Genomic DNA, 15,718 nt, shown 5'->3' on the forward strand with positions numbered 1-15,718 from the left:
GTCCGTGGTCGTCATCTATACTCCGCTAGATGACTGGATCATCAATAACATCTATAACGAGGCCTCTCATTATTTTATTTTGTCACACAACAACTATTACATCTACCCATGTTTTACCCAACACATTTTGTAGATATAAAATATATATACAGTTTAAGTCATTGAAAACATGTATAAAATGTTCATCCAACATAGATAGCAAGTATTCAGATAATATGCACACATAGCACGTAATTTATATGAAATACTTCATATCTATGTGTAAGCTGAAAGTAACTATGCACTCACCTGGTAAGGTGGTGACTCGTCACTCGGACAGCACTTCGTTACTTCTTAAAACGATTTTTCCTTGACCAAAACCTAGTATTAATACCACTAGAGTTTAGTTTTAACGTTCATTGCGACTAATTAATAGTCTAGCTATTATTACTATTATATAAGCGTTAAATAACACTCAATATAACTCATAATAATAGCCCAAATAATTATTTTAAGGTCCTAATAATGTTACTATAATTAAATAAAAGCTATATTAAATATAGTATAGGCGTAACTCACTTACAACGGGTTTTTATTAAAAACCGGGCTTCGCTGGAGCAGCGTTTCCGAACCGAAAGCTTTTCTTCTCGGAACCGTCGGGCGCTCCGGGGCTTTTTTCTCGTGATAGGGAGGTTCCCTAGACTTGGGAGGGGTTTAGGAGGTTAGAGAGAAGTTAGAGAGAGAAAGAAAGGTTTGAAGGTTTGAGGAAATTATGAAGAGTTCATGTCTTATTTATAGGAATTGTATAGTAAAGTAGTCTCCAAGGTTCGTCCGTAACTTTTGCATACGAGCTCTGTTTTTGTCTGTCTTGTTACCGTTGAGTTCCTATTAATGAGATCTTCAACTTTCATTTAGATCTCGTTGGCTAATTCTCATTCTATCTCGGATTTACAAAAATGTATCGAATTCGCCACGCTCGAAAAGTAGAGACTAAGCTTCATCCATAACTTTCGCATACGAGCTCCATTTTTGTCTGTCTTATTACCGTTGAGTTCATATTAATGATATCTTCAACTTTCATTTAGACCTCGTTGGCTAATTCTCACTCTATCTCAGATTTACAAAACCGTATCGAATTCGCAACGCTCGAAGAGTAGGGACTAAGCTTCGTCCATATCTTTTGCATACGAGCTCCGTTTTTGACTGTCTTTTTATCGTTTAACTCCTATTAACGATATCTTCATTTATTTTTTAGATTATTTTGGCTAAAAATCGACTGATCTAAAATTCAGATTTCGGGTTGTGCACTACTATGCTAAATCTTAGAAAAATCATAACTTCCTCATACGAAGTCAGATTTGGATGTTCTTTTTATGCACACTATCGGTTTAACATATACTACGAATTTTGTTTAGATTGCTAAGGCTAAATCTCGTTCTATCATAAATTCACTATTTACGCCTCCCGATATTGTGTCGGTTCCGTCGCGAAACTTCGACGGGTCATAACTTCTTCATTATAACTCGGATTTTGACGCTCTTTATATGTACGGAAACCTTGTAACATATACTAAAAATTGGTTGAGATTATTTATTCTTAATGATATTTTGTCGAAAAGTCGTTTTCGACCCCTATTTCCTCTAAATTGACTAGCACGGATCTACGGGCGTTACAGTATGTACCTGAATTCGAGTCGCACGACTTTAATTTACCATCCTTAAGATCTTTAAGGTATTTTGGGCAGCTTCACTTCCAATGTCCCTTCAGTTGGTAATAGAAACAAATGGAATTATTTGGGTAAACATGTTGAACGATCTTAAAATGAGCCTTTCTCTTTAGCATATGATCAAACGGTTTGACCTTGGCCGATCCCTTTCAATTGGGAAGAGAAACCTTTTCTTGATCACCATTTTTACTATTGTTAATGTCCATGGAATTCTTGAGATTAGAACTTTTAAGCATTTTTGCTTCAGTTGTGTTGTTAAGCATTTTTGCTTCAGCAACCATCAACATATGGATTATATTAATTAGGGTCACATTGAGATTCCTCATATGAAAGTTCTTAATGAACCGGCCATATGACTTTAGAAGCAAAAGAAGAACCAAATCAATGGATTTCTCCTTTTGACACTCATACTTTCCAGCTTGTCAATGTACGATTTCATTTTTTGAACATGTGCACACACACAAACTTCATCTTGATGTCTACGTGCCAGTAAGGCTTCAGTAGTCTCATATCTTTCAACTTGAGGAAAACATAATGTTGGGAGAGTCACAGGAAGAGGAGGTGGAGGTGGAAGAGTTGAAGAAGGACGATGTCTAGTTACACCATTTCCTAAGAAAGGGAAGACATTTCACATTTACTCGAATGTGGAAGACCATCTCTAGAAGAACAAGGAAAAAAATTTCTAAAAGAATGAGGAAGACCATTCCTATCTTCATAAGACATCTAAAATTAGGAGAAGATAGAATTCAAGAGGGTTGGTTTCAATCCTTAATTATTAACCCATAAATTAAATTACGGTTAGGATCCATATTTTCACTTTGTAATATAAAGAGGGATGCCATATTCATATCACAAAATTATTTTAGGTAGGTAGAAGCATTTCACCAATTTCAATCACATGAAACTCCTAGACCTTTTGAGATTCATTGAATCTTATCAATGACATGTTTAATCTCAGATTATTCTCTTACTAGTTGTGACCCCGATGCCGATGATCACAATTAAGATGTGAATAACCATGCAAACCCACTCAAACACCCTTGATCGATTTATAATCTCACATTGATGCGTCGGTTAACCACATACACTCCATCAATAATTATAAACACGATTTGTTTCATCATTTCATTTTTGTAGTCCCAAATTAGTGTGTCGGTTAACCACACACACTCCACTGACAACTCATAAAGAAATGATGTGCGTTTTCGTGGATTAGTATACAATATCACATTTTTTTCTAAAGTAACTAGAGTGAGATTTTAAAGAAGGTTCTAATACACTATAGATTATACTTTTAATCTTTTATGTCTTAACAAACCCATTCGGTTAACGACCCTCCAACATACAAAGGAGCGGTGGGTTAAAAGGACACTCATTCAATGGTCATTTTATAAGCCGTTTCCTTATACCCCTCTTATAACATAGCTTCGTGAATAAGGGCTACTATTGATTTGACAGACTATTAGTTATACATATAATATTAATCGTATAATATATAAGGGTGTATTTTAGAACTTTTTTAAAACACAAGGCTTAAAGATTAATTATCTAAATTAATCATATAATTAATTGACTAATTTAAACCTATCATGGATTTATAATTATCTTTTAATTAATCTTATAATTAAATTAATTATTAAATCCATAAGGATAATATTAATTAATCTTATAATTAAACATAATCTTATTTAAGATTATCTCCTAATATTTAGGGTTTTATTTTAATTATCTAAGATATGCAAAAAAAAATCAGATTTTGGTAGAATTCAAAAAAGATAATTACCAAAAAGTAACCACATCAATCAGATTAGACAGACAATCTTGAATTTTCGCATTTAGTTGGTTTCATGTCGTGACAGGAAGGGTGTCGCGACATGACCAACAAATTTTACCAAAAATAGATTTTGTTCGGTTCATCTCAAGTACAATCAATGTTAGACACACCTAACCTCTGATACCACTGGTGAGTTTTATAGGTTACAAGAACTATGTGCTTGCAGAATTTCACTTAACACTTAAGGGACATGCAAGATAAAGGATCTATGTCATACACTTTGAATGTAACATACAATGAACAACAAAACTAGATGAACCCTAATATAAACTAAATACAATCAAGAATTAGGGTTACATGCCTTTGATTTTTTGTATTAAACAAATCAATTCAATCCTTCATTTGAAGAGCTTGGAAAGCTAGCACCAAAAGTATGATGCCTCTTACTAGAAGACATGGAGAGAGGAGGAGATGTATGATTTTCGTTCATAACCTTCTAGGAAAAAGTACCCATGAATTTTGATGCCTAAGGGGTCCTATTTATAGTTTAGGTAACTTACAAACAAAAAAAAGATTTAAATGGATTTAATCCAATCCAAATCATTTCCTTATATGCATCCAAGAGGCTTCTAGAAACCTCAAGGAGACTACAAAACCATCCACCATTTGATGGTTCTAGAATTGCGTCTTTTGTTTAACTATTGAACTATTACAATTCATCCCTTCCACCTTTAGTTATATCAAATTAATCCCGAATTAATTCCGATTAGTAATTAATCAATTCTAATTAATTTAATATGAATTTATATAAATTAAAAAATCAATTATTTAACAATTGATTACATATTAATTTATTAATCACATAATCAATTAACAAATCAACTATCTATTTCCAATTAATATATTGATCATATAATATATTAACAAATCATTTATTACAAATTATTAATCATATAATAAACTAATAACTTTATTGTAACGCTCATGTTCCAGGTATTGTTCATAAAGGTCCTTTGTGGATTTATTATTAGCAAATTTGTCCCTACACAGGGTGTATTTAATAGGTACGTCGGGTGTAGGTCATTTAAGTGAGTCGTGAATTCTGTCGCATACTCATGCAGGATGAAAACCCTAAATTCTATGGTTTAGACCCTATAAAACCTTATTAACTCCCTTGAGGTAGGCCTTATCTTCATCCTTCATCCACTAAAGCAACCCCCTCGAAACCATAGCCCCATTTGTGAGTTTCTTGAGCTCTTTGAGTGATTTGGTGTGTTTTGGTGCTTATGAAGAACAAGGAGCTCATTGGAGAAGTGCTGGTTAGCTTGGAACTTGTAGATCCAGATTCTACTCTCCTTCATCTTCTTCCAAAAGGTATAAATTCTCAACCTTTATGATTAATTGCTTAGATCTAGTTTAGCATAAGGTTTTGGCATGTTTTGGTCCCATGGGTTGAATCTTGTGAATAAAAGCTACTTCAAATTTTGATATGATAATTTCTTATCATTTATGAGGCTGTGAGATCATAAAAATTAGAACTTGGTTGTTGTATTTCAACCATGCAATATTTGTAGCCCATTAGAGTATGATTTGAAGTTAGGGTTTGGTTTTTGGCTTCATTAAGCCACACATAGGCATAAACTCATGAACTATATTATTTTAGACATTCTTTAGAGTTATATATGAGTATTGTACGTTTTGTGTTAAAGGATTAAGTACTTAATGATAAGCTTAGTTAACAGTGGAGTACATGGGGCATACCCTTTGGGTACACGCAATGCAATGGGTTGAGTCCAATTTCCTTTTCTTTTGGAACCCAGTATGTTAGGCGTAATGGGGTAGTATGCATAGCATACTCACCAAAGGTTATTTAGGCCATTTTGGGCATTGGTTCATTATGAGTTTGGGTCATGGTTGGCTAGGTCAAGTGAGAAAAGAGGTAAAATGGTCTTTTACCCATAGCATGATAGAATGTGATATAGACCATTGATTAAAGGTTATTACTCTGATTACTAATTAGCATTGAGTTTCGATATGTTCAGTATGAGGAGCCATGATAGAAGCAGCCCAATAGTATGATTTGTTATCATCAGACTGAGGTGAGTCTCCTCACTTTACTTGTAGCTCAAAGGCACCAATGTTGGCCGACTGGATTATGTTGTAGGATAGGAGTGGTCTTTATGACACTTTCTGATATACATGTACGTGCTTGTTATCTTTGGGACTCTTTCTAGTATGATTGTATGATTATCTGTAGGGGTGAAATAGACCCATACTAGCTAAAAGATACTGATGTTAGGGTACAAAGTTTTCCATGAATGACTTTGTAATGTTTGACTTTTGTAAAACCCACTTGCATGTGGAGTATTAGCCTTGTGACACATGAGAGATAGAGAGTGAGAGAGAGACATGTAAACACCTCTATAAATAGTGGGTTCATACCACTTGTAGAGGTGTGCTTGAGAGATGTAAAAGTGAGTGTGTAAGTGTGTGTTATTTATGTAGTCTAGATCTAGATCCTTTTTGTAACACCATATACAATCAATATATCTCTTAAACACCCAAATCACCATGTTCAATTGTGCAAGCTTTAATTCCGCATTCCAAACCATGTTCTTATGTCACTACAATTGGTATCAGAGCGGGTCTTCAATATCAAGGTGATTATTGAAGAACGATTCTCGGTTTGGCAACTTTTGTCGCATTTTGAACAATTTTGGTGAGTCTCTCTCTATGATCTCTCTTAATTTCATTGAATTCGTGTGTTGTGTTCTTGATTCATGATTGTTTGACTCATTGGATCAAATTTTTCTTGAAAAACCCTGTTGTGTGATGCAATAATTTTTTGATTAGATCAAGCCAACCAAAATCAAAATCAATTTACTGTTCATTAATGGAGCCCAAAGTTTGTTTAAAATTCAATATGAATGTTATCTTTTACTGTTCATCGGATTGATTCAAAGCTCAATTGATTTCCAATATTTGATTCCTAATATCAATGGCATTTGTATTCATCTAATTGATAAGCCCAAAGTTCCGATTGTTACTATTCATGTTTGTGAGCCCAAGATCGCTTTAAATCCGTTTGACTCTAATTATGTGTTGTTCATCTTTTGTACGCCATATGTTTTAATGATCATAAGCTGTTGATATTCTTGTATCGATTTTCGATCATTTTTTTTCTTCTAATCATCAATCTTTAAAATCGATTAGCAATCCTTGTTTATCAGTACTTGTGAATTGATTTTCTCAACTTTGTTAATACCAAAATCGATGATGATCAAGTCAAAGTGTAGAATTCTAAAATTGGTCCATTGATTTTGATAATCTTGACCAATAACACTTGAATGTAATGAAGAAAAAGTTGAAGATTCTTTGTTTGATCTGAAATTGGGCAATAGAATCATGAATTTGGTGCTTTTTGATCTTTGACTCCGAAAAGTCAAACTGTGAAAAAGTCAAAGTCGATGATTGTTTGATGAATTGCTGAATTGAAGGCTGAAATCATTTGATACAAGTTGAATATTGGCTGTGGATGTCAAAATCTTATTTGATTTGGAATTTGATTTCGAAAATTAGTTGGATTTATGGTCTTGATGTGGAACAAAGATACAGATAACGAATGTCTGGAATCGTGAAGAGTTTCTGTGATACTGAAGATTTTGGAATCGTTGGCCTTTATTAACGAATGGTTGATGATTTATTGACGATTCGTGAAGGAGAAAGCGAAGTCATGGGATTAAACAATTTAGTTAATGGTTAAAGATGTTAACTAGAAATCGACAAATTGGGAAGTCGAATGAGAACGAAGCGTGAATGGATTCCAATCAGTCATGATGTTAAAAACGAAATCGATTTGGTTTGATTTTGCATCGAGTTCTTCATTCGCATTTGTAATTGTGGTGTGAAGACCTGTGAAGATTTGGAGTTCTGTTGGAATCGCATTTGGGTCTCAATATCAATTTCGCATATAAGGTTGTATTGATTGGGGTTAAAGATGCGAAGGCTTTGATTCTATGATATTGATTGGGTTTTGGTTTTGGATTCGGTAATTTGGAATTGAAGGTTTGTGTTGATGCGAATGACGAAAATTATGTGGTTAATGGTAAAACTGTATTCGTATTTGCGTGAATCAAAATAGGGTCTGCATATAAGGATGTGATATGAAGATCGCATCTAGGTTTCAAAGGTTTCAAAAGTATTTCACATTTGGTTAACTGGTTTGAAGGTCAAGATGATTCGCAATCTGTGATATTTTTTTGGAGATGTTCGCATATAAGGTCAAAAAGGTTTGCATTTGGTTACTTTGGTTAGAGATGCGAAGTCTTCTTATTCATGGTTCGCATTCATGTTTCAGAAACAAGCGAATTATTGAATTTTCATTTCCCATACCTACATTTTATGCGAATTGGCAAATTTTACCCAGTTTCGCATTTGGGGTAAAATTTTTGAGAAATGGGAATATTTTTGAATTTGGTCCCTGCAGTTTGTGCGAATTTACACATTCTACCCAGTTTCGCAAATAGGGGTGTGTTTTGCATATTTGGCTGTTTTGGGCGCAACTCGTCACTGCAGAATTTTGAAATTGACAATTTCTACCCATTTTTGAGAAATTTTGTCAAAGGTGATCCGTGAACGAAGCTAAAAATTGATTATTTTTTGGATTTTCCGGATTGAAGCACAAAGTTTATGCCACATGTTAAGGGGGAGTTTTGATACGAAAAATTCCGAATAGAGCACGTTCTTTTTTCCTTTGGAGTTTTATAATCAAATTTCGATTATAAAAAGGGGGAGAAGTTTTATATGGAAATTCAAACTTGAATTTTTCATATTACGCGGATTTGAAGACCAAAGTGATCTTGAAGTTTTGAAGCCTACGAGATAATGCAATTGGAAGTTCGGAAGTGGTGTATTCGAAATGGGTTTGGAATTATTGAAGATTTTTGGGGTGTGTTTTTATGCGCAACTTTAGGGTGATTATTTGGAGTTTGGAATACTCTTGATCATTCGTTGCTGCTCGGATTGTATGGTCTCACATCCTAGAGCCCAAATTGAAGAATCATGGAAGAATTGAAGATTGAAGTTCGTGTTGACATGTGTCACCTTTGAGGCTCGAACCGCGTAGTTGCTCGACTTTGGAAGATTTGAAGTGGGTCATTCATTCCTAACTTTGAGGGGGAGAATGTTAGGGTACAAAGTTTTCCATGAATGACTTTGTAATGTTTGAATTTTGTAAAACCCACTTGCATGTGGAGTATTAGCCTTGTGACACATGAGAGATAGAGAGTGAGAGAGAGACATGTAAACACCTCTATAAATAGTGGGTTCATACCACTTGTAGAGGTGTGCTTGAGAGATGTAAAAGTGAGTGTGTAAGTGTGTGTTATTTATGTAGTCTAGATCTAGATCCTTTTGTAACACCATATACAATCAATACATCTCTTAAACACCCAAATCACCATGTTCAATTGTGCAAGCTTTAATTCCGCATGCCAAACCATGTTCTTATGTCACTAAAACTGAAGGAGTCAGAAGGGACTTAGAGATTCGAAAGGGACTTAGCTATTTGTAAGGAACTTAAGGACTCGGAAGGGAATCAGAGAGTCAGAAGGGCCTCTTGCTAGTATGATTCTACGACACACTTAATGGTTTTGAGATATATGATTGATGGTTTGGTTGATTTTAGACAAAAAAATTTACTTAGTTGGGATGTTACTATTGGATTTGGTGTCTAAGCCTATAACTATAATTGGTATGTACTTGACCTGATATAGTTACCAAGGGACCCTAAGGACCCATCAAGTTGCTAACTTTATGGAGTCCATACACTCTAACTCTTATAGTCATCGACAAACGTGCATAAAATCTTAGATCTAGCAACAAGAAATCAAAAATATTGAATCTTGGTTACTTAAAATGGTCCTGAGTTGTTGCTAAAGGTTGTAAATACAATCTCCAAGTTGAAACTATGCTCCAATGGCGATCTCTTCTTCTTTAATCCACCACAACTCAACCAAAAGAACAAGAATCACAAGGAGAGGCTAGGGTTAGGGTTTTTCTGTGCTTAAGGATGAAGGAGGCTGATAAGTATCCTTAAAATGGTGTTTATGGGGTTTAAATATGAATGAAACCCTAAAAGATCATGGGCTTGGGCTATATCGCATCTCATGTCGTGAGCTCCTATTGCTCACCTTGTAAGGTTAGTTTAAATCAGAATTTTCATCTGATCACTCCTCATGTCATGACCTCTCTATAGTCACATTGTGACACCTTGTTCCAACCAAAAAATCATGCCTTTGACTCCTTGAATCCCTAAATCGATCCATTTTGAAAACCGGGTGTTACAACATTCATGTGATTAAAATAGACCATTGACTGATTTGGGTCGAGTGTGATGTAAGACTATGATTTGGCCTGTGGCATTTACTTGGGGGAAACATACATATTTTCGTTCGTGTGTTGGTTAGCTAGTCATTTCTTGTTTAGACTTAAGGGTTGTTAGATCCATGTTGATGTATAAGCTAGGATAGCCTTTACCATTCAGACTCTTGGTTGGAGTCTCGTTGTTCGACCATTTGAGGGGTTTTCAGCTTTAGCAGTCAACTGGGGATTCTGTATTCTAGTTTACTATTAGGACGGCGTGGGATCAGTAAGATTTCGGACATATTGAATTTTTGAGTTTTTTTGGTCAGTAGGATTGATGTATGGGTTGGTGGAGCTTAAATTGTTGGGGCTCATGTTTGGATTCGCCTTTATATTTGAGTGCGAGGTTGTCGGCATTGGTAGATGGTCATGGAGTCTTCTTTTCAAGTATCAGTAAGGCGGTGAAAAGAGCGGGGAGGTCCTGTTAGAACCAAATTCTATGTGATGGTGGTCAGTATGGGGTGGCCCTATCAACTTGGGAGTTAGGCATGGCGTTGGAATCCTCAAGGATTTGAGTGTAGAAGTTAGTCCTTCTCGTTGAGGTCTAGTGAGGGGCATATTGGAGATCGTTCTTCATCAGGTCACATATCTCTCGTTAAAGATTGTTTCGACACCAGTGTCACAAGGAGATCATTGGTTAGAGGTGTCATCTTAGTGTTATATTAAATGCAATTTTAGCATATGATAGTTTCCGCTTGGTCTTGAGCTATGCGTCTGGTTTTGGAATTCCTTGTGACTATAGTCACAGTTTCGGGCATTCGAAGTGGCATTGTGTCATGCAAAAAGAAAGTGGAATGGGAAGAACCCTCGAGGGGTTTGACAGGTGTTTTAAGAGTGACCTATAAGAACATATTTTGAGGACGAAATCTAATTTAAGTAGGGAAGAGTTGTAACACCCGTTTCCCATCATGGATCAGTTGATGATAGAAAAGAGTCAAAGGCATGGTTTTAGAGGAAAAACCATATGTCACGACATGATGGGGAGGATGTCACGACATGGCATACCAAATGTGTGATCGTGTATTAGGATGGCTGTCATGAAGTGACAAGAGGAGGTTCATGATGTGACAGTAACGACATCCCAAGACAATGATCTTTTAGGTTTTCTTCCATATTTAACCCCCTATAATAAAGGATTAGGGCATTCACTTCAGCCTCCAACCCTTTCAATGAAAGTCTAAACTTTCTCCTCCATTTTTGAGCTCATTTTGGTGTTCTTGGTGACTATTGAAGGAAGAAGAAGTCTCCACCACCATAGAGAGCATCTTGGCAAGCTTAGAGGTTTCATTTAAGCATATACTGGACCTTTGTAAGTAATCAAGTTCCAACTTTTATGTTCTTTGCTTACAGATCTAGGTTTTTTTGTGCATTTTCTCCATGATTGGGAAAGTTTGGAGAGATAGATTCCATAAAGTTGGAAACTTTACGCACCCTTGAGGTCCCTTAAAGGTTATATGTTAGGGATCTAAATTTTGGTTGAGTTTTTGAATCCATGCATGATATTTTGGTTTCAAATTCATTATTTTAACCTAACATGAGCTCAAGACATGCATTTGACATGCATGTCTATAAATCATCAATTTTTAGAATGTCCTTGGAGTAAAAAAGCCCTTTGGAACATTGGGATGGATGGCTTAAAGGATTAGGGCTTAATGCACTAAGCTTCCCCAATGCAATATTCACGGCGTGGCATTATGGGTGTCACGATGTGATGATGAGGCTCCTCGACTATTTTGGATAGACTCTACCACGACGATCGTAATAGTTTTGAGCGGGACTAAGATTTTGACCGAGCGTAGGTTCGTTTTTCACGATGTGACCATGGATTGATCACAACGTGGAAGTCAACTGATGTTGACTTGATTGTTAGCTTTTTGATTGGTTGACTCTGGGGAAAATTGTTAGTATTTTAAGTATGGATAAAAGTTTGACCTTTTATATTTCGATAGGTGCGTTGTAGCACTGGTTTTTGGACTTTTCGAGTTGTGATTGTTCGACTGAGAGAGTGAGGTGAGTCTTCTCACTATATTATGTAGGTTGTTAGTTGGTCTTTGTGTCTCTTGCATGAAAGACTGTGGTTAGATCACAAGACTTGTATGTGAGATTGTGGTTGGATCGCAACACTTGCATGAAAGACTGGGGTTGGATCACAACACTTGTTTGTCTTTGTGACTTGCATGGAAGACCATGTTTGGATCATGGCAGAAAGGCTATGGCTGGGCTGTATTCTGGAAATGACTATAAGACTATGGTTAGATGATAACATTCATATAGGTTGAAATACAACCCTAGGGTTGGGCTCACTGACATGTATGGTATGTGGTACTTTGGAGAAATTCACTAAGCTTGGTGCTTACGGTTTTGTGGTTTAAACTTTTCAGGTACTTTAGGTTCCAAAGGGAAGGGTTTGACATGATCGTACTACATCCCATTGAGTTTATTTCCGCATTATCTGTTTTTTATTTACTCTTATATTTGGGAATACATTAAACATTGGTTGTCTTTGAACAAATGGTTGTATGGTTTTTAAGTGGTTTGAAAATGAAAAATTTACAAGTATTTTTGGGAAATTACAACTCTAAATTTGTAAAACAATGTAAAACCCTTAAGAAATTTTCAATTATATTTTGTGGCTTGCTTTTTAAATTTTAAATTTTTGTTTATTTTAAGCTCAATTTTGATTAAATCGAGAAACCTTGTTTCATTCTCAATTTTGGTTAAAATGATAAACCTGTGTAAAACCCTTAAGAAATTTCATTCATGAGTTTTGAGAATTCTGAGGTGTATATGGACTTTATCTTTTGTGACTTGGTGTTAACATATAACTATGCATGTGATCCATTCTACAACTGTACCCACAACTATATCGTACCAATCGAGAAAAAAAATTTGAAACCAGAAAATGGAAATTTAAGGAACCGAGAACTAAGCTGATTTACATATTCGGTTCCTATATGGTTCTGGTTCTAGTTATGTTCTATGATTCAATTCTTTTGTATTTGGATGAGGTCAGTTTCGGAAACGGATCGTACCGATCTGAAACTGAAAAATGGAAATTCAAGAAATCGAAAACCAAACAAAATACCCTTATGAAGGTTCGGTTCTTCGGGGGCGTTTGACTTAGCTTTTTAAGGGCCATAAGTCATTTTTGGAAAAGTTGCAAAAAGTCAGGTTTTTCTGACTTTTCCAAAAAGTTGATTTTCCTTCTATCAAAAATCTAAAAATAGGTTTTAAAAATGTTTTGCCAAACATCTTTTGCCTTCTATCTTTTTCTAAAAGATCTTTTGGCTTTTCAAAATCTAAACCAAACACCCCTTCAATTAATTAGTACATTCGTAGTATGCACTTTGATAAATTGTTATTATCGTAGCCACTATGGAAAATTTATTGGAAATTTGTTTCGATTTGTACATTTATGATCAATGTTTAATAAAGTCGGTTCTACTGAACTAACTAAGTTAGGTTCAAATTAAATTAGATATTGAGCTAAACCCAAACTCCAGTAAACTCGAAGTCGGTTTTACTGAACTCATTTGTAGTCCTGGTCCATGTTGAATTTTGAATTGACTCCCTTGCTACAGCCTACATGACATTACGCGTTAAATCTTAGCTTCCAAAAGCCTCCCAATCTTTACACTCAAATGGCCGAAACCCCACCACCATCGCAGCCTCAGCCGTCTCCACCACCGTCTCCACCGCATCCAATCTCTGCTGCTGTACCTAATAATCCTCATACCGAATACTGGTGCTACCATTGCGAAAAAAGTGTCGCCGTCGAAGCCCTACCCGATCATCCTGACGTCATCTGTTTTGAGTGCAAACTCGGCTTCGTTCAATCGATCTCCATCCCTCCATCACATATCGGCGACCTAATGGATGATGAAATTCCACCTCTCAGCAACGAAATTGTTCAGTTCCTTAGAGCAATCGCTTCTCCTGAAGACGAAAACGATTTGCCCCTTCCTGATTCTGCTGTCGATGTCTCCGTTCATGTCTTCGGCGGGGTTGAAGAATCGGACGAAAATACCGATAATCATCATGAAGATGATGCCGATGAGAATCGTAATCGAGGAAATCGAGATCGTGAAGGATCGGATGATGAAAACGAAGAAGACGAAGAGGAAGAGTTGCGTCAGAGACAAAGGCGTCATCATCTCCGTCTTCGTCTCCACGACCACGGTTTATCCGCGGCCGTCATGACAGGATTCTCGATTGGGCGGAGCTTCTGTTACAACTCGAAGACCAATCAGTCACATTCGGTCAACAGCGTCTCGAATTTGAAGATGATTACATCGGAAACCCAGGTGATTACATTGACGCAACTGGATACGATTCCTTTTTACAAACCCTAGCCGAGAGTGACAGCAACGATAAGAGAGGACCGCCGCCGGCGTCCAAATCAGCTGTTCAAGCATTGCAAACGGTTGAGGAGAACGCACTGACCTCTTCTGAATCTTGCGCTGTATGCAAAGATGGAATGTTCAATAATGAACAGAAGATTGTGAAGCAATTACCTTGTGGGCATATGTATCATGGCGTCTGTATAATGACATGGTTGGATTCAAGGAACACTTGTCCGATTTGTAGGCATGAATTACCAACAGATGATCCTGAGTATGAAGAAGAGAGGAAACAGAGATTGATGGCGATGGCTTCAACAATTGATCATGGCTGCTCTTCAAGTTCTGGTAGTGGGGTTTAATAACTGGTATGTAACTATGTATGTCCTTCTCTTCACTACTTAAACTGATGATCTTAGCTTTTGTTCTCCTTTTGATGTAAATAACAACAATTTAGTTTATGGGTAGTTATTTGACTTAATTTGATGCCATTTGGAAGTTGGAACAATAACATCTTATGATATATTTGAATCTAGTTTATTGGGCTAACATGTAATGTGGGAAGTATGATATTTTTTTTTGAAAAGTTTAAGAATTTAAAATATGAAATTCATAGATACGTAGTCAACTGACGTTAAGGGACTAATTGGTCGACTGACTTGGATTAATTGTTAGGTTCTGTTTGACGTGATAGTTGAGAAGCCAGCTAAAAGCTGAAAAACTTGCTGTTAAATAAAAAACTACCTAATAAAAAATGATGTTCGGTATAACTAGTTGTAAAATAGCCGGAAGATATAAAATTACATAAAAGGGCATTTAAAATAATGTGTTTCTATAATTAATTAAGGAATGTATTAAAGGGTTGTAAAAAAAAACAACATAAAAAAGCTCAAAAAATAAACTAGCGGTGACGTGTCAAACACAATCTTAATTATAATAGAATTTGTTTTAAAAAAACAAATATTACCTAAATCTCATCAAAATAAGTAAATAAGTAAATAACTATAAAAGTTTGACATATTCAATAGTCAAAATATTGAAATCATTATATATCATAATTTTTAGACTAATTGAGAATCTTTTTCACAATTTTAGTCATCAATCTTGATAATTAAGTCACAAATTATCATAAATTTGAATTACTGTAGATGTTTTTGAAAATTTTGACTTTCTAACTTTTTGATCCTCCTAGACATTAAGCCGTCTAGATACGCCCAAGAGTGACTAGGACCGCCATGACAGATTCGAATTAACTTAACAGACTATCATTTATTGTAGACAATAAAAGCCTAATTTTTACAACGTTGGATGTATCATAAGCTTTCAATCTTACCACTAAAGATAACGTTTTAGATTTAAAATATATATATATATATATATATATATATATATATATATATATATATATATATATATATATATATAATGTATTTTGTGTAGTAAAACATGTCTGAAGAATAGAAAATCGAAGGCCAA

At 35.5% G+C, this 15,718-nt stretch overlaps 1 pseudogene; it reads left to right on the forward strand.

Annotated features, from left to right (window-relative positions):
* The first annotated feature begins 13,431 nt into the window (after positions 1-13,431).
* Positions 13,432-14,765, forward strand: LOC145030747 (E3 ubiquitin-protein ligase CIP8-like; annotated as a pseudogene).
* Positions 14,766-15,718: the final 953 nt, after the last annotated feature.

This window comes from Lactuca saligna, chromosome 2 (genome assembly GCF_052625555.1).
Source record: "Lactuca saligna cultivar CGN05327 chromosome 2, ASM5262555v1, whole genome shotgun sequence".
Lineage (NCBI taxonomy): Eukaryota > Viridiplantae > Streptophyta > Magnoliopsida > Asterales > Asteraceae > Lactuca > Lactuca saligna.